General features: G+C 42.1%; 3 long non-coding RNA genes across 3 annotated transcripts; all 3 read right to left on the bottom strand.

Annotated features, from left to right (window-relative positions):
* Positions 1-276: 276 nt before the first annotated feature.
* On the bottom strand, positions 277-1,179 carry LOC146760134 (uncharacterized). The gene is made up of 2 exons (XR_014948394.1): positions 975-1,179; positions 277-866 (listed from the first exon to the last, which is right to left on the bottom strand). It is a non-coding gene; the product is annotated as an uncharacterized LOC146760134 (long non-coding RNA).
* A 2,385-nt stretch (positions 1,180-3,564) lies between these two features.
* LOC146760133 (uncharacterized) lies at positions 3,565-4,470 on the bottom strand. Its single transcript, XR_014948392.1, has 2 exons — positions 4,266-4,470; positions 3,565-4,157 (listed from the first exon to the last, which is right to left on the bottom strand). It is a non-coding gene; the product is annotated as an uncharacterized LOC146760133 (long non-coding RNA).
* A 1,719-nt stretch (positions 4,471-6,189) lies between these two features.
* LOC146760132 (uncharacterized) lies at positions 6,190-15,573 on the bottom strand. The gene is made up of 5 exons (XR_014948391.1): positions 15,484-15,573; positions 13,426-13,486; positions 10,111-10,351; positions 7,524-7,680; positions 6,190-6,327 (listed from the first exon to the last, which is right to left on the bottom strand). It is a non-coding gene; the product is annotated as an uncharacterized LOC146760132 (long non-coding RNA).
* Positions 15,574-20,539: the final 4,966 nt, after the last annotated feature.

Here is a 20,539-nt window from a genome sequence, read left to right as displayed (position 1 = left end):
TTTGGTCTGGCTGGAATCGTAGTGGGGTATTTTAGCCTCTTTCGGGAGTGAATGGCACATGAAAGGTGTCAAGGAGTGTGTGAAGCCTTTGGAAACCTCATTGATGGTAGTTGTATCGGAGTCAGAAAGCTTGGGAGGTTTGGGCCTCTGGTGTGTTTGTGTCTGAAGGTGCTCTTTCTTTGGACCATTACTCTTATTTTCTGAAGGGGGTGATGCTCTTCATCATTTAGCATCCACTGGCAGTTCCTGGCTGTGAAGGGAGAACTTTTGCTGTAGGAAATCCAGCATTGTTTTATTTAAATTTGCTGTGAGAGGTGAAATTGTTGGGATGTGTGCGAAAATGCCTTTTTTCATGCACCCCACGCTGCTGTCATGCAAACAAGTTCTGGAGCCCGTGCAGCAGTGCTGAGCACGGAGCTGTCAGGCACCGCCTGTCCAGGGGCAGACAGGGCTGGCAGCAGCGGGTGCAGGCCTGGGCTGGGCCTCACAATGTGGGGCAAAGCTGTTCCCAATGGGGAGTCCAGGAGGGGACACAGGTTTCCCAGGACAGACCCTGAAGTACTGAAGATGGAGAGGCACTTACTGGTACATAACTTATCATTATGCTCCTTTTAAACTGTATTGTCCTTTTCAACTGTTTATTGTCCTGACTTTGAAAAGAGTCCAAACGGAGCAACTGGAATGGACCTTCATGCTGAACTCGAGCCCTTCTTCCCATCCAAACCAAAGTCTTCTGCTTCTCCAAAGGCACAGCTTGCCCTGTAGCTTCTCATGACACTGCCTGGAGGCTGCAGGGAGCTCGGGGCTGTCCACACAGCAGTTCAGTGGACACCAGTCCTAGTCCTGCCCTCTTCTTTAGGCATCACCTATAGGAGGCAAGGAGATTGGGGCTGTTTGCTGGACACCTCCTGTTGTCCCAGCACAGCGTCTCAGCGGACACCAGCCTCAGTCCTACCCTCTTCCTTAGGACTCACCTGGAGGCAGCAGGGAGCTCAGGGCCATCCGCTGGACTTCTCTTGCCCCAGCACAGCAGTTCAGTGAACACCATTCTCAGTCCTGTCCTCTTCCTCAGGATGCTTCTGGAGGATGCAAGGATCTTGAGGCCTGGACTCCTTCCTTTATCCCAGCCACAGCAGCTCAATGGACACTGGTCCCAGTCCTGCTTTCTTCAGGGCTCACCTGGAGGTGGCACAGCACTCAGGGTTATCCACTGGACTCCTGTTTCCACAGCTGAGCAGCTTAATGGACACCAGTACCAGTCCCACCTTGTTTAGGGCTCACCTGGAGGGTGCAGGGAACTCGGGGCAGTCTGCCAGGCTCCTTCTGTTGCCCCAGCACAACCCAGTGGACACCAGTCCAAGTCCTCTCCTTTTCCTCAGAGTTTGGGAAAGAAGAAGGGAGAGGTGCTGGGGAAAGATGGGAAATCGGGAAAGAAGGGGGTGTGGAGCAGCAGCCGTCCCAGGGGCTCTCTGGCGGATGGTGACATTTCAACGCCGAAATGGAAATCGAGAGCCCCTGGTGCGCCTCCATCGCACAAAGCGACTTCTCCGGGGAAGCGTGATGTTACAGCGTTGGCCCCGGCCTGATGGAGGCGGATCCACCTCCATCGGCTCTTCCTCCGGAGGCGGATCCACCTCCATGGGCGAAATGCCGTCTTCAGGTGGATCAATTTCCATCGGCTCAATCTGGCTGCTGCTCCTTTGAAGCTTAAGCTTCTTTAGAGGAGGAGGAGCCGCCATCCTCCTCCAGAAAGGTGGGAGGGAAGGAGAGAAAAGGAGCACTGGATAAATCGCTTCTTGGGTCAGGAGGCCACAAGATGCAGGTCGCTCACAGACTGAGGGTCTGTTAACGGGCACTGTAAACACAGCTGGTTGTCAGGGAGGTGCCTCGTGACATCAGTATGGCATGGCACGGGGACCATAAGAATGTCCCACCATGACCAAAACATGTCTGTGCCGGGCAATGGGAGGCTTTGGGCTGAGAGTTGCCCTAGCTGCCACTCAGTGGGATTTTGCAGGGTCCTGTTTTCAAATCAGTTCTCTTGAATGTTTTCATCGATGACACCAATAAAGATCTGTACGTTATGTTACATTTGTGGATGATGCTACACTGGGAGTAGTGTTGACTCTCCTGAGGGTAGAGAGGCCTCATGCCTGGATCTGACAAACTCGAGGGCTGTTTCCATGTGCATGAAGAAAAGCAGGCGCTGGTTCTGCACCTGGGATGGGGCAGCTCTGGCTCTGGGTACAGTCTGGGGGACAGGAGGCCGGAGCACAGCCCCAGGTAAAGGAGCTGGGGTTTCTGGCTGCCTGCAAGTTGAATCTGAGGCAGCACCGTGCCCTGGAGCCTGAAGGGCCAACCGGACCCTGGGACACAGCAGGCCCAGCGCTGCTGGTGGCTGCTCAGCCTGGTGTGGCCCCACTTCCAGCACCGAGTTTAGGTTGGATGCCTCAGGATAGGACATAAAATTGTCAGAGAGCAGCTGGTGGAGCCTACAAAGATGGGGGAGGGTCTGGAAGACAAAGGGTGTGAGAAGAAGCTGAGATCACTTGGTCTGTTCAGCCCAGAGAAGAGATCTCTCATGGTAGTCACCTGCTCCTTGAGCAGCAAATAAGTTGTTAGAACAGCTCCTAGTTGGATGAGAGAACAGGTTCTGGCTCCGTTTGTATAGTTTTATATATTATAACGAGAACTGGGACAAATTGAAAGCACCTAGATGCTGTTTGGTAAGGATACGGGAGTCAGCAGGGAAGCCCACGCTGTTAAAGGCAGAAGTCACCATCCTAAGCCCACGTTCCTCTTTTCTAAAATATACATATAGATAAACAGATTTTTAAAATTCTTCTTATTATCATCTTTTAGAACACAGTAAATAGTCGATTCCACTCTTTTCAATTTGTCTAGGGGCAGCTTGCTTGTGATGTTTTGGAGACAGCTGAGAAGATCAGCTATCCGGTCGTGATATGTTCTGCCTATGCCCTGGGTGGTTTGGGGTCAGGTATATGCACTGACAAGTTTGCTGGACCTTGGTACAAAGGTACGTCTGTGATTGCAAGCTCTGGGAATACAGTCTGGACAGATAATGATACTTTTTTTTACATGGTTTCTGTCCTAATAGTTAAAGACGCTGGAATTATAGATACTCTACTTTTCATCTTCCCTGTAAGATGTTATCCCGACTGCTTCACATACCTTCTTTTCATAATTCATGCTGCTGATTTGGGTAATGAAAAGGGTTGATTGGCAGACCTGTTAATGACAAACTGACCTTAATTTGAGCATTTGTGCAATTTTGGTCTGGCTGGAATCGTAGTGGGGTATTTTAGCCTCTTTCGGGAGTGAATGGCACATGAAAGGTGTCAAGGAGTGTGTGAAGCCTTTGGAAACCTCATTGATGGTAGTTGTATCGGAGTCAGAAAGCTTGGGAGGTTTGGGCCTCTGGTGTGTTTGTGTCTGAAGGTGCTCTTTCTTTGGACCATTACTCTTATTTTCTGAAGGGGGTGATGCTCTTCATCATTTAGCATCCACTGGCAGTTCCTGGCTGTGAAGGGAGAACTTTTGCTGTAGGAAATCCAGCATTGTTTTATTTAAATTTGCTGTGAGAGGTGAAATTGTTGGGATGTGTGCGAAAATGCCTTTTTTCATGCACCCCACGCTGCTGTCATGCAAACAAGTTCTGGAGCCCGTGCAGCAGTGCTGAGCACGGAGCTGTCAGGCACCGCCTGTCCAGGGGCAGACAGGGCTGGCAGCAGCGGGTGCAGGCCTGGGCTGGGCCTCACAATGTGGGGCAAAGCTGTTCCCAATGGGGAGTCCAGGAGGGGACACAGGTTTCCCAGGACAGACCCTGAAGTACTGAAGATGGAGAGGCACTTACTGGTACATAACTTATCATTATGCTCCTTTTAAACTGTATTGTCCTTTTCAACTGTTTATTGTCCTGACTTTGAAAAGAGTCCAAACGGAGCAACTGGAATGGACCTTCATGCTGAACTCGAGCCCTTCTTCCCATCCAAACCAAAGTCTTCTGCTTCTCCAAAGGCACAGCTTGCCCTGTAGCTTCTCATGACACTGCCTGGAGGCTGCAGGGAGCTCGGGGCTGTCCACACAGCAGTTCAGTTGACACCAGTTCTAGTCCTGCCCTCTTCTTTAGGCATCACCTATAGGAGGCAAGGAGATTGGGGCTGTTTGCTGGACACCTCCTGTTGTCCCAGCACAGCGTCTCAGCGGACACCAGCCTCAGTCCTACCCTCTTCCTTAGGACTCACCTGGAGGCAGCAGGGAGCTCAGGGCCATCCGCTGGACTTCTCTTGCCCCAGCACAGCAGTTCAGTGAACACCATTCTCAGTCCTGTCCTCTTCCTCAGGATGCATCTGGAGGATGCAAGGATCTTGAGGCCTGGACTCCTTCCTTTATCCCAGCCACAGCAGCTCAATGGACACTGGTCCCAGTCCTGCTTTCTTCAGGGCTCACCTGGAGGTGGCACAGCACTCAGGGTTATCCACTGGACTCCTGTTTCCACAGCTGAGCAGCTTAATGGACACCAGTACCAGTCCCACCTTGTTTAGGGCTCACCTGGAGGGTGCAGGGAACTCGGGGCAGTCTGCCAGGCTCCTTCTGTTGCCCCAGCACAACACAGTGGACACCAGTCCAAGTCCTCTCCTTTTCCTCAGAGTTTGGGAAAGAAGAAGGGAGAGGTGCTGGGGAAAGATGGGAAATCGGGAAAGAAGGGGGTGTGGAGCAGCAGCCGTCCCAGGGGCTCTCTGGCGGATGGTGACATTTCAACGCCAAAATGGAAATTGAGAGCCCCTGGTGCGCCTCCATCGCACAAAGCGACTTCTCTGGGGAAGCGTGATGTTATAGCGTTGGCGCAGGCCTGATGGAGGCGGATCCACCTCCATCGGCTCTGCCTCTGGAGGCGGATCCACCTCCATGGGCGAAATGCCGTCTTCAGGTGGATCAATTTCCATCGGCTCAACCTGGCTGCTGCTCCTTTGAAGCTTGAGCTTCTTTAGAGGAGGAGGAGCCGCCATCCTCCTCCAGAAAGGTGGGAGGGAAGGAGAGAAAAGGAGCGCTTTATAAATTGCTTCTTGGGTCAGGAGGCCACAAGATGCAAGTCGCTCACAGACTGAGGGTCTGTTAACGGGCACTGTCCACACAGCTGGTTGTCAGGGAGGTGCCTCGTGACATCAGTATGGCATGACACTGTGACCATAAGAATGTCCCACCATGACCAAAATATGGCTGTGCCGGGCAATGGGAGGCTTTGGGCTGAGAGTTGCCCTAGCTGCCACTCAGTGGGATTTTGCAGGGTCCTGTTTTCAAATCAGTTCTCTTGAATGTTTTCATCGATGACACCAATAAAGATCTGTACGTTATGTTACATTTGTGGATGATGCTACACTGGGAGTAGTGTTGACTCTCCTGAGGACAGAGAGGCCTCATGCCTGGATCTAACAAACTCGAGGGTTGTTTCCATGTGCATGAAGAAAAGCAGGCGCTGGTTCTGCACCTGGGATGGGGCAGCCCTGGTTCTGGGTACAGTCTGGGGGACGGGAGGCTGGAGCACAGCCCCAGGTAAAGGAGCTGGGGTTTCTGTCTGCCTGCAAATTGAATCTGAGGCAGCACCATGCCCTGGAGCCTGAAGGGCCAACCGGACCCTAGGGCACAGCAGGCCCAGCGCTGCTGGTGGCTGCTCAGCCTGGTGTGGCCCCACTTCCAGCACCGAGTTTAGGTTGGGTGCCTCAATGTAGGACATAAAACTGTCAGAGAGCAGCTGGTGGAGCCTACAAAGATGGGGGAGGGTCTGGAAGACAAAGGGTGTGAGAAGAAGCTGAGATCACTTGGTCTGTTCAGCCCAGAGAAGAGATCTCTCATGGTAGTCACCGGCTCCTTGAGCAGCAAATAAGTTGTTAGAACAGCTCCTAGTTGGATGAGAGAACAGGTTCTGGCTCCGTTTGTATAGTTTTTTATATTATAAAGAGAACTGGGACAAATTGAAAGCACCTAGATGCTACTAAATGCATTTAAATTAAGATATTTCTATGGCGACTTGGACATTTTGATGCCTAGTTATTACAGCAAGTCAGTAATACTTCAGTATTCCTGATAGTTTTATGCAATGACTGTTTTTCTTTTTGCAGTGCAACAATCTTTATAAATTGCTTCAAAAACCTAAGATGAAAGGACATGTAAATGTAGAATACATCATTACATCTAATTAATACACTTCATAAAACTACCTCTCTGACCTCCTCCTGATGTCATTCTCAAGGTGCTGCTGCTGCTGGAACTGTTTCCAGTGTTTTAGCAAGTGTGAATTTGAATAACCTGGTTATAAAAGAGAAAAACATGCTGTTCAGGGGATTTTTATTTATTACTTATGTATTTTCACTTTGTCTGTTAACACTAATGAACAAGCAAACGTTGACTATCAGACTGTCTTCTTAGTGATTAAGGGATTTGCCCCTTTTGAGCTACGGTCCTTAACTTTTTCCTTCAAGCTCCCTTACCTGAAATATTCATTAGTTTTCCAATTCAAACCATTCTTCATTTGATGCTTCTGCATCTTCTTTTTTTTTTTTTTTTCTAACTATACAAAGAGTGCTGGACTAGTACCAAAGAAGCAATTATCATATAAGAAATAGGAAACTCGTATGTATTTAAAGCAGAGTGGGTCATCTTAAAATTAAATGATTAAGTAAAATCAATAAAAATAATGCCATAGAATCCAGGATTGATCGGTTATGACTCTAAAAACACTGCCAGTCTTCCAAACATATTTTTCCCTTTAAGAAAAAAAAAACCTTCGTGACAAGATTATCCCTTCTTTGATGTAAAAGAAAATAGTTCACTGCAATCAGTTTTCTTCATCTAACTAATGAACAAGTCAAATTCATTTCAGGGACAGATTAAACTCGCTCTCATAATGTGCTGTGCACAGGGATGCTATTGATGTTTGGTGCTCATTTTGAACTACCTATACACTGCTCCCAGCACTTTAAATGATTACATAGTAGGTATGTGTTTATATATAGTATGTAATCATCTCAAATGCTAGGACTGCAATATGAATAGGGAATAAGAAATAAACTTTACTTTTGATTATATAGGCTTGTGATTAATTGTTTGAACTTTGGAAAATGAGAAAGCCCTAATTTAAAAAAAAAAAAAAAAGTCTTAAAAAGGGTATTATTTAAGTTTAATATATAGTTTATGGGTTTTATGTGCAGAGTATAGCACTTTTTGGGGTTTTGTTTCATTTCTTATTCAATTCAGTTTATTACTTTATTCATCGATTTCCCATAATAATGTTGGTGCTTATATACTGCCTTTCAGCTGGGCCTCATAAAGTACTTTACAAACATTAATATATTTTTCTCTCCACTTTTATTTACATTGCCCTTCTAATGAAACTATCATAGACTAGCTGTATATAAATTACACTGTGGTAGCAACAGAAGATAGAACATGCGCCAGAAGAAAAACCAAAAAACAACACTGGAATGAAAGCCTTAAGCACCAACCTATTCCGGGTAACCATTCCAACTTCTAGCCTGGCCTTCACAAAGAGCAGCAAGATGTTTGCAGAATGGTTGCTTTAGGGCTCAGTCAATACAGCACTCCTCTCTCGGACTCAGTTAGTTTCATCTGCTATTAATAATTTCCAGTTGCAGAGATTGCCTGGGGAGAGCACAGAATCTGTTCTCACACTGGGCTGCCCGTACTGTCAGGAATTTCATATCTAACCTAAATCAGTTGCTTCGTATTTAGCTCATTATCTGATGTCTCATTCACTTGGACACAAAGAAAAATTAATCCCCATCTTTGCTACAGTGTTGGATGAATTTGAAGGCAATTATCCCATCACACCTTTGTCTTCTTTTCTCTTCAGATGAAATAATGCCAGTTCCCTAACTCCTCACCACTACAGCCATCCTTACTGCCTGCCTTTGGCTATTCTCCTATCTCATCCTCCATGAAATGTAGTGCTGAAAAAGTACATGGGAGTCAACCTGGACTCTTTGACTCATCCAGCTGGTTTCTTTCTGTACATCCAGTGGGTGCTCACATTTTGCAGAACCCAGAAATGTGGGTGCTCACATTTTGCAGCTGACTGATGCTAAGAAGCCAGATCATCCCACAGATCCTCATCTGATCTGAAGCCGCACAAATTTAGTGCCCTGTATTTGCTCTCATGCAATTGAACTCTATAATTCAAGCTGTTTTTCTATATTATCAGGTTCTGGAAATATTTTTTTTTCTTTTTTTTCCTACGAGCCTGAAGCTCCCTAGGCTGGTTATGTCTGCATGTTCAATAAGCAACCTTTTTTTTATTATCCAAATTATTGATGAAAATACTGAGTACTGCTACAATCAGAGCAAACATGATCCTATGTGAGAGTTTGGGAGTAAATCATTAATAACATCTATTAAAACGGTTTTCCACAAAGCTTTGTACCAACCTTGGGGTACTTCAATTACAGACACATTTTTTCCCAGCTTGCTTTGATGTTTCTTCAGTACTGTTATCTTGAAGATGAGATGGTCTTTTATTTCTCTGATCCTTCTGTTATTTATTTTTGGGTGGTTGGTTAGTTTGACTTGCTTGTTCGTTTGTTTGTTTTTATGTTTTTAATGATAAGGATTGTATTTGCCCTTCTTTAGGCTCTGGAAATCCTCTGCATGTTCTCAAAAATGACCTTTAATTGCTCCATTTGTTTCCCCTTGTTCTTTGGGCTTCCCATTAAGGAGAGACCAACTCCATCCAATTTCAAAAACTGAACTTTGCTCAGTTCTCCCTGATGAGTCTTTCCCTCACTGTAGCCCCAAATCTTGCCTCTTTGCCACCAGTAATATTTAGTTGGCCCTCCAATTCTGATCCAAAGTAGAATAGAAGTGGCATTAAGTATTTCAGCTTTCTCATAGTTACATGTCAATAGAATTCCAGCCTAAACATACCAGTATTCTCCATATTCCCTTCCTGATGCCTTATTCTGTGCCCTAAGGAAAACACTGACTACTACAATAACCAGGATGAACTCCTGCAGCATCCCACTTGACACATCCTTTACCTTTGTACAATATATCAATATCAAACTGCTTTTAGCAGCATAAAGGGCTGTTTCTAAGATGCAAAAGACCTTTGTGTATGTTCATATTCCTTCCGTTTCTCGTAGAAATGAAGACTTGACAGGACTCTAAAGTATTTTTAATAAAGCTGGTTTTGTTTCTTTGCTTGCTTGTTTGACCACAGGCACTCACCACATTTACTCTGCTCAACATTTAATAGATTTTGCTTGCGTGGTCATAATATATATGGCAATGATATAACACTTGACATCAGGGGAGTTCAAAGCACTTTCCACATTGAACTTTTTAATAAGGCAAAAGTAGATAAAGTGACTTTCCTAAGGTCACTCAGCAAGATACGGGCTGAGCCAAGAACACAGTCCAGATCTCCCCAAGTCCCGGGCCAGTGTTCCATCATTATGCCACCAAGCCTGCCATATTATTAATGTTCAGCCTAAATATATTCTTGTAGCAATTGATTTAATGTCATTAGTTTCAGACTGCTAATCCAAAGCTCTGTTAGTTCTCCAGCCTCCAGGGATTTACTGGAAACAAAGGACTTCAGGACTAATCCAGAAAATAACACTAGAACTTTTTCATGAAACCAAGCTACTTCTTTTCCTTTCTTTCCTCTTCTAAAATTTTTTTAATTTTTTAATTTTTTTTTTTTGGTTGAAAAGCTATTTCTACCTAATTCTAAATCCACTGAAAATAATTCCCCTTACACTGTGTGCACATTTGTGAGCAGGTCCACAATTTTTACTATGTTTCGTTTTCAGGCTATAAAATACAATAGAGATGTACAGTAGTCATTAGTGGGGTGAAGTCAAGATAATGATCGTGATACGTAGAAAAGAGAATCAAATTAAATATTCCTTGGGGTCTTAAAGAGACAACAGAAGTGGGTGGAATTGAAGGCTGCAAAAAATCTCCCTTCATCCACCACCGCCTGTGCGCAAGAACAGATAAAGATTCTTAGTGTGTCAGAGCTCTAAAACAGATTAAAAGAAGAACAACAAAAAGGAGATAAAGTATGTTCACCTGAAGATATGACAAGGATTTACGAGTGGCTTTGTCCAAGGAGTCAATTTAAAGTCCTCTGAAGATGGCACAGAAGTGGCAGAATCCAAGTAAGTTACACATTCATTCATCCCATGTGAGAATGCAGAGTAATCAGGACAATTGGAAACAACATGTGCTCAAAGGCCAATTAAAGGAGCAGAATTCTTTGCATTAAGTAAATCACAGCGTGCTCTTGACTTTCACAATCTACCATGTTGAACTAGGTGGAAGAAAAGAAGGTAAATATATTCTTCAGTCTAGTATCCCTGGTCTATATAGAGATTTTTTTCACTCAGATTTCTTCACAGCCGAGTTTCAAATTGCTGTAGCTTTCAGAAAGCCTTACACTGTGTGTACTCTGGGATAGTTTATCAAATAAAATAATATTCTCTCCTTTCCATTTACATCCTTTCCTTCACAGGACATTTTTCTTGAACAGCTGCCTTGCTGGTATTCTTCAGCTGAGACCTTGTTAGGTCCTTCTAGTGCTTTCTAACTGCCAGTATCCAACAATGGATAACAACTAAAAGGTTTTATGTCAATTCAATCCACTATATCTTTTTCACAATAACTTTTGTATTATCTTTGGTCCAGTATGGATGACATTGCACTCTATAGCAAATCTAGTAAAATAACAGATTCTGTTTTCCACAGCTGGATATCTAGGAATAATGCTTTGTGCTTCAAATATTTTATCCTTTGCAGAGACGTAAAATATAAAACAATAAAATATAAAATCAATTATTCTAAGAGGAATTTTTAAAGTTGCAGTGCTGTAGAACAGAATAATAACACTTAGCTCTCAGCGCAAATAGTCTAGAATAAAAGAAAGAAATTCAAAACCCATCCTACCCAATTTTTGTGCAGGGATATCAGTAGCCTAACATCTGGATTTCCCTTCACATGCAGATGCAGTGCCCAGCACACCTGTATAACATCCCTTGCTATATCTCTGCACCTGACAAATCTTTCCCAAGGTTTTTATAAAGAGCATTACAAATGACTTCCATTTTTTGTACCTGTTTCTCAGTTTTGGTGTGTTCTGCAGCAGACAGGCAAAAGATAACACGTGAAAGAAAGCCCTACTCCCAGTTCAGCAAATATTTACATTCCTTTTAATGTTCTTATAGTTTAACAAACTAAATTTTAAAACACCTGAATTTTCACAATCAAAGAGCAAAAGAGTTATATGCATGGGGTCATTAATCCCATGGTGACCTATTGGTTAGTGCCAACACATGAAGCTTTCTTTTCAGAGACTAAAATATCTTCCCCCCCTTTACTCCCACACCTGACCTTCTTCTCTTTCATTATCTCCTTTCCTGTGGAAAAAAATAACTTAAGAAAAACCTACTTATCTTGTGAGCTGAACTCGGCAATGAGCCCATTGCTCCAGAAAAGTTTATTTTGTAGTTCTATACTGATTGCGATGTTGCCCACCTACAGATTACATTAAAATATACATAAATAAATACAAAACCCATGTATAGTTGCAAATAGTAATTGCAGCACTTAAAGCTCATTCAATTATGAACTAGATCAGACTAGAAAGTTACCTAAATAGTAACTCCTTTTAACTTGGTCATTAAATAATTGATCTCAGTAATGCTAATTTTATAAGAGTTATATTTTCTTAAGCCTGTTTTGACCTACCCATGAAATAGTTCATGTTTTCTGTGTTGCATTTTCTCCCCTCTAAACACACTCTGAATTGTCAGGCTATTAATTCCATATTCCATAATTCCACCAGAAATAATAAAAGGCCAGTACTGATGAACATTGTTGCTGTTTGTTTATGGGTACTTTGTGTTTCATGTTCAGATTCGAGGAATCAAGAGGAATGGACACACAAAGGAATGTAAATAAGTGGCTTTTTGTACATTCAAAGAAGCCAAGAAACCTAATTTGAAAACTAAATTCTGGAATGCTTTCAAGGGCAGTAGCCAGTTTGGGAGTAGGCATCTGACAAAAATACAGCTACCTGCTGCTGAAAGCACCATCTGCTTCATGTAACAACACAGAAAGGTTCTGACAGAGAAAAAAAGGAAGTTTTTTGGCCTATATATATATATATACACATATATATACACACACATAGTTTTTAGTCAAATGAGGAATGTCACGTGTCACACAGTAGAAATAACTAAGATCACCTCCTATTCCTAACACTGATAAAGTCTGGCACCGCTGAGTTACCCAGTTGTCTGACAAGGCACCTCTTGTAGTCAAAGAAAGAAGAAAATATCCTGCATGTGTCTTCAGCATCTACCATGAAACAGCAGAGCCTCATGAAATTCAGTTCAGTGAAATGTCCATAGGAAATGGATTACAGCGCTGCAACCAAATCTCATTAGAGTTGATTGCAAAATTCCTGCCAATTTAAATGCAACCAGAATGAGACCTACATTGTACCTCAATGGATCCCTATTTAAGCTTTATTCTCTGGAACGAACTACCTAAAGCTGATTCAGATATGTCCAGCTTTGACTGCAACCCTACTCAATGTTAAGAAATTATGCCATGAGGTGACATTATGAGGGCAAGCATTGATGCAGTGGATTTCTGCTTGTGGATTCTGGATCTTGTGTGCTACATTGTGATGAACAAACATAGAAGTTGTCATCCATAGAATTTCTTAGTAAATAGCAATTAATGGAATTCCATCCACCCAACGGGCAGATAGGGGGTACTTATGTTTAAGGCTCTGGGTTGACCTCATGAAAACATTTTTCTGAAAGTCAGATTAATTTTAACGTATGCTAAATAAATAAATAAAATGCATGACTCAAAATGCTAAGAGATTGGTATGAATTACAACAACATAGAGTGGAAAAAAAATACATAAACAAGCAAAAATAGCCCTGAACAACAGCAGGCAACAATTAGATTTCATCTTACCAAGCAATCTGCACGCTGATAGCAGATTACTACAGGGCTATAGACTAAGCACTGAATTTTTCTGTATGTTCAGAATCACTGTCCATTTTATGTGATGCTCTTTATGTGACAGTAACATTACAGTCCCTGAAGATTAACTGGGTCTTTGGAATTTTATGTCTCAAAGATGGAACATCTAAACAAACTGCTGTTTTAACTGTTTGGTTTTTTTTTTCCTTCATTCTTCTTTATGAAGAGCATTGTAATTATTGGTGTAGGTACCCACACTGAGATTTAGATATATTTTCATGTATTTGAATAAAGAATATCTGGATAAGGTCTATACTAGTCCATGTTAAATGCAATTCAAAATCTACCCTTTTGTGACAAAGCAGAACGGAAAAGCTCCTGACTCACATTTGTGTTGCAGAGCAGGTTGATGTGCAGTTCTCTGAAGATATTCATACAAGATTTTTATCTGTAGGCAGAATGCAAACACCTCTCAATGCAAATCTCATGTGATTGATATCTTAGTGTCAGAATTCTAGCTCTGAATCCTCAGCAAATTGCTCATCCCACATATAATATGTTACTGTGTCACTGAATCTACTGCTGCTCATTTCATGTCAGACTGTTTATCACCACCACGGTCTCAAATCACAGGAGCAGCCAAACATCTGCTTGAGATGCTCAGCCACCAGGTCTGAAATGTGAGCACTTGAAGGAAGCCATTATAAATCTTCCACAGAGCTTTGCAGCATAGCATTTCCATCCACAAGTCACTGATTGTGTTTGCAGGTGCCCAGATCTCCCAGCCCCAATCCACTCCTTCCCACCATGTGGCCCACCTCCAATATTGAGAAGCAAAAGAAAAGTCCCTATTGCCTTTATGGACAACTCAGAGATGGAAATTGAGCTTAGAATAACAGCTGCACCTCCCTGCATGCTGAAGTGTATTGGCTGTGCTACATTTTGCTCTTTGGTACCTGCTCTGTCAGACTGAGTTGCTGCCTTCCAGCAGCCAGACTGAAACCTCATGGTTTTGTCAGAACAATTCACAGATAAGCTCTTCTTGACTTTCACATGAATAAAATCTAACCTTTCAGCCAGCAGGTTTGACATTTATGCATAAGAAAATATGGAAAAAACATATGCATATACTAGCCTGGACTGAAAACAGATGGCTATAAACTTGTAAAAGCTATTTGTAGCACAGCTATGTTTGGATGTTTTCCCTTCACATTGGTCACGCTTCCTCCCTGTGCCAACATACCTACAAGAAGTTGCATAAGCATTTTTTCAACCATACTCTGCTCATGGAAGAATCTATATTATATCAGTCTCATAGACTATCTCATCTGAGGTCAGAACCAGTTCAAGCAAATTTGAACTATTTGTGCTACACTACACATAGCCAATCCCAGACTGCAATAGATCATTTTCATGGGAAGGTGCGTTCTCTAACACTGAAGTGGGCTCAGAGTAGAGCTGAGTCCAGTGCTCATTAGTTAAAACCACTGAAGAGCCACAAAGTATTTTCTCTTGCACAGTTTTTGTATGGGTCACACTTCTGGAATTGTCCCAGAAGAGCTCATGGTATCTCCTGAAAACACTGTATTTTTATATATATAAATATATATATAAAGTAGCAGCCATCACCTGTGTTCAGATCTCTGCACTTCCTAAATGAGCGACTACGTTGTGACAACATCAATTGTTTATTTCTACAGAGCTGAAAGATGGCAGCACCTGCATTTTGAGCTCTGTTCGTGAAAGGAAAACAATGATGACAATCTGTTTATGGAAACAACTAGAGAAAGCAAAGTAAAAATAAATACTTAATATTATTTATAGTTATTACTGCTTACTTGACAAGCAAGACCAGGGCTTTAACGTGTAAGCAGGGTGCCAACCTCTGTGTCACCGTTATCATTGTTAAACCCTGTGTTCCTATTAAAAGACTTAACGCTGATAGATTAGGCAGTCTTAACGCATTTATATCTTTATGGTTAAATGATATGTTGGAGCATGCAAAGTTCTGGCATTTGTTATTTTTCAAAGGTTTACAAACATTTTGTAAGAGTAGTGAATTAAAATGCCAGATCTCCTTGTTATAGCTAAGGTGCATTGCGTGCAGCACTGAAAATTTACACAGAGCAAAACTAAGCAAGTAATTGGTTGCAGTCATTCACTTCCATTGGCCTAATTTACTATTCTCATCTCTGCTATTACTAGAGGAGTCATTTACTGAAAGCTCATTTCACAGTTGAGACTAAAACATATTAGGAAGGAGGTAATTCATTCCACGTTACTTTGAAAGACAACAGTCTGACACACTGCGTATGCTGCTTCAGCTCAGATATTTTGCTTGCTTTTCACCTTAGACACATGGCTGCTTCCTCCTACGGAGGTCGTCCTTCGTGCAACTTAAAATGCAGTTCAACACTTCAGGATGTTATAGCAAAAACTGTTTACCTTACTACAGATCTGTCTGTATGTCCAGTCATATCTGCTTTCCATGTAGTCAAGCCTTGCTCTCTCATACTCTTTTTTTTTTTCCTCCTGCAAGTACAGAACCAGAACAACAATGTGTGAGTGGCATTTTTGCCTTTCTAGTCATCAAACCTGCTCTGTGTGAACACAGCAATAATACCCACGTGAAATCATTAAGGATCAATGATGCAAAAGAGAGAAGAATTTTGTTGGACCCTCAGATCTTCCCTTGAATTTCTGTGACAAAAGTAGACCATTATGTGAATACTATACATCCGTACTCACATAAACTCACACATACAGACGTGGATTTTCTCCACAGCTGGGACACCAAAATGCAATAAATCCATTTGCTATCATCCTCCAAGCACAAGTAAAGCTTCCCATAAATGTTGTCATTTGGCCTTTTCAGAAAAGGTCACCAAAAGGGCATCGATCTCTCATTGGGTTTCGATTACACACACTTTTGAACTGAAGATCTTTACATTTACTGTTCTCATTCATCACAGAACGTTGATTACAGGAAACATCTAAATTCTGACATTTCAAAGGTCAGTTTGCAATTTAAAAAAATTCCCCTCCATGATTCATTTGACTGTACGCCCTCCTCCACAAGAAATCCATTGGAATCACTAGTTTACTTTTTCATCTAATCACTTCCTTTCAGAAGCTCAGATTTCAGTGGAACTAAGAAATACTTGATGCTATAACAAAAGACACCTGATCATACGCTGGGGAAAATGTTTTGGCCCATATAAACATCTTCAAGTTCTCAGTGATCCTTGTGGGTCCCTTCTGAATTTATAGAAAATACTACAGGTTTGGGTTTTTTACTTGGTCATATTGGTTAATATGACACCAAACTCAAAAGCAAGTGGTGCATACGATTAATTTCTGAGTTACACTGTTGCTGTGCATAAAGGCAGTAGCATCACCTCATCCCGGCTTCCTCTTCCTTGACATGTGTAATAAGCTCCTGCATTCTGCTTCAGTATTTCAGTGAATGACTTTCTTTAAATGCTGGTAAACTAAATACCTTCTCACATCCATCTTAGCCATTTGACCTGTAGTAAATGTCATGGATTACACTCAGAAAACATTAAGAATTTATCCAAATTTGAAGTCAAGCATTCTGTTGCAATAGTAAAATCATACAAGTTTTGAGAGTTCTAAACATTAACAGGATGCTCGGTTTATTAGGAGAGGGAAACAGTCATCTGTGTTGTTTTCTTCTTTATCTTGCCACTTGCTTACTGGCGTCTTTGCACAGAGGTTCTGCTAAGCAAGCTTAAAATGCATAGGTGTACAACTACCTATAAACACAGCTGCTGCAGTGACCTGCAACTGGATATTTACTTGGGAATGATCACTCATGTTCTTTAACAATTTGAAGTACTTGCACAAGTCAAAGGAGTAAGTCCATTTGCAAGATCACCTTAGAAACTTTGCTTCTCCCTCCCTTGTCTTCCTTGCCCTGAGATTTTGCCCCAAAACTGTTGCCCTCCTTGCCAGCTGTGAACACTTCACTCCAAGGAAAGGACCTAGAATTCTTGTAGCAGTGAGGCCCTTACTCCATAAGAAGCTCACAAACACGAGCCCTGCAGGGCTGGGAACCTCAGTGGCTCTGTTTGTAAGTGCTCTTTCACAGAGACAGCCCTGCCCAAGCTCGATGAGCACAGCTGACCTGCATTTACCAGGCACTCAATCACATCTTAGTGGCTACCAGAGTGATAGAAGCTATAGAAGAGCAGGAAAAACACAGCACTTTTAAGCTTTTGAGACTATCAGAATGTGAAACTCAAGTTATCTCACAAAACTGTGTCTAGAGATCTTAATGCTTATTTTCAGTGCACACAGGGCTGACTGGTGACATTACATTTTGACCTTATCTGGAGCACACAGTTAGACACAGAGGTTTATTTTGACAGAGACTAGAAGGGATATTAGGGCTCTGCATAATGCAGCGCTGCAGAGTGATGATACTCTTCATTCGGAAAAGCTGAATAAATACCAGGTAGATTTTATCTTATAACTCTGCTTATTGTCCCAGGACTGCAATAACATATGCCCTTTCTCTTTGGAATATTTATTCAGTGCACTTGAAAATGCATAACATATTTTCAGGGGTGGCTGTACGCCTTTTGTGTAGATAACAGTTGCTGTATCAGTGCTTCATACTATCTGCCATCCCAGAAGACTATTGTCACTTGACCACGGAGCACAGCTAAGGCCCAGAATTATTGAAGAACTCTCTCAAACAGAAGATGTGGAAAACCACAAAGTGCAGTGAACTAAATGTGCAGGAACTGTTGGTTCTGCACAACCACATTTGCAAGTGCAGGAGCAGAGTTCGGTTGCGCCTGTGTAACTTGTCTACTACCAAACAAGGGAGAAACCTCCCTGCCTTAGTAAATTCTTACACTTTAAAGATCAAATCATAAAAAAAGAAAATAACTTGTGCTCTATTCTCACAGCCCTGTCTTCAAAAAAAAAAACACCTACCATCTGGATACAGCCTGTCACGTTACAGCTCTTTTTTGAATGAAGAACTGAACTGATCCCTCCAAGGCCTTCATGTGAAAGGATATGAAAGAACACTTTAAATTACTTCCTTCTCCATCACTTCCAAGCCCTGAACTGATTATGGTTTTTCCTGCTTCACAATGCAAATCAAGATGGGAGATTTCTAAACCACAGCTGGCAGGATATCGTACTCCATTGCATCATTCTTTTTCATACACATCAATAATATTCTCCTATATTTGATGGGATGATCACACTTCCTTATTTGATATGAGAAGCACTTCCTCTAGCAGCTAAACTGCTGCTTTGTGACCATTCACAAGGTGCATTAGGAGTTCTCTTATTTCTCTGTGTTTGATAGGCATATGGTAAACAGACAGCAAATAAAAGAGAGACCATATGATATCCACTCCTCCCACAAACTGTCCTTGCTTTGGAGTTCACTGTCTCATACCCAAAGCTAATAACTAGTGCCTACCTCATGACCATTAGGGCAACCGCAAAGAACTGACTGAGCACAGCCCACTGAAATCCCAGGGACCTTCATATACAAAATATCTGACAGCACAAGAATCAGGATGCCTTACTTTACGGTGCTCCAGTTTATTGGACATTGGACAAGGGTTGAGGATCTTCCAGGCTTTGCCACATTGCTATCTTTGCTGTTAATCTCATGTGTGTGTAAGAGAGATACATATATACATATATGTATGCGATTCAGATAATTAGTTAAAGAGTTCTGAACTAAACCTAGCTATAGTATACCTTTCTCTAGTTATAGTATATTATTCATAGCATTACCACTATGATTTATGCATTAAATCGAGCTGTCTGGATTCACTAGCAACACCATATGCTATGATAAGTTAACTTCAGAATTTAATTCAGGCAAGACGTGGATGAACTATTCATTTGCCAAGCAAAGCGTAATTGAGAAACAGGAACATTTCCTAAATCTAATATGTAAGGAGAATTTCAGATGCAAACTACATGAAACGGCTGTTTGATATTCACAGCAATAGTATAATGCAATTCTTTTTATGTCTCTTAACTGAGTCCACTTCATAACATGAATTAATTTGTGCTGTAGATACACCCACTGTCTTCCACTGTATGCTGCGTAATTGTTGCTAGCCGACTAACTTTTACCCTCCTACTGGAACACCTTTACGTACTAAACTGGCTGTAAGGCATTCTCCTTACCACATTTTATAGGTCCTGGCTTTGATCTCAAACATCTACAGCACAAGGCCCTGGAACAGCGTGCCTCAAAAGATGCACTGGAGGCTAAAGCAGAACAGTCAATCACCAGCTATAAAGGAAACAAAGGAAAGCATACAATGTTAAGAAGGGGTGAAGCACACCAAAAATACAACCCCATGCAACTGAGCTTTTTCGTCTGCCCATTCCCTTCCATACAGTTCCATTTTATCATAATTATAATTGATTTAGGACAATTTCTAAGAAATAGAAGGGGTTTTGAGATGCTATACAATACAGACAACTAGAAAAGGAAGAAAACTCCAACTTATCCAATCAGATCGAATCAGAGAATGACTTAGGTAAGAAGACCTAAATATCATCTATTTCCAACCCCTGTACCATGGGTAGGGTTGCCAACCACTACATCAGGCACCAGATCAGGCTGCCCAACAAACCTGGCCTTGAGCACCTCCAGAGAAGAGGCATCCATCCCCTCACTGGGAAGCGTGAGCAAAGTCACTACCGGTTGTATAAAGCCCAGCCACAAGTTGTGCTGATCATAGAATGGCCTGAGTTGAAAAGGACCACAATGATCACCCAGTTACAGCCCCCCTGCTATGTGCAGGGTTGTGAACCACCAAACCAGGCTGCTCAGCAGAGGATCAGTTCCAAACTGCATCCGGAACTAATTTCTCCAAGTCAGATTTATATCTGTTCACCATGAGATCATGCATTGAAATCAACTGCACTGAAAACTGCATACACAAGAAAAACGTTTTTCTATTCCATGTGTCTCCAGTTTCTGTATCTAGAGCAGAAATTCCAGTGAAGTAAGGCTTTCATCAGTTATTTTCTAACAACACCAAGTACTAATGACATAATATCAGTATGAAGAAAAAATTAGAAACGCTCTTGGGAATATTTATTTATTTTTAATTTTACCAAACCCTTGGTGTTGTAAGAGAAGGCCTGGTTTAAAGCATTTCATTACACTTCCTTGTCCATGATGAGCCAGAGGTGTCAGGGAGTCTTCATTACCTCATGCAGAGAATTTGGCATAAGTTTATCATAAAGAGAAATTCAGCTCCAGCTATTTATTACTGCCAGATTTGCTGGCAATTGAATGCACATCTTGTTTATCAGAATTCCAGCTTAAAAGAAGTTTAACTTCTTAGTGTCCTTTAACCAAGGGTCTCTCTTTCACAATGACCTATTACAGATGAAAAACCTCTCTTTTAAAAATCTCCTTGCCAAAAATTGAGTCCTCACAAGAACTTTTGCTCTCTGTTCAGAAGTCAGTTGCTCCAAAATC

The sequence above is a fragment of the Coturnix japonica genome, chromosome 7 (assembly GCF_054131305.1).
Source record: "Coturnix japonica strain WE chromosome 7, WE-NBRP24, whole genome shotgun sequence".
NCBI lineage: Eukaryota > Metazoa > Chordata > Aves > Galliformes > Phasianidae > Coturnix > Coturnix japonica.
The sequence above is the reverse complement of the archived record's forward strand: the minus strand, read 5'-3'. Positions and strand labels throughout refer to the sequence as shown.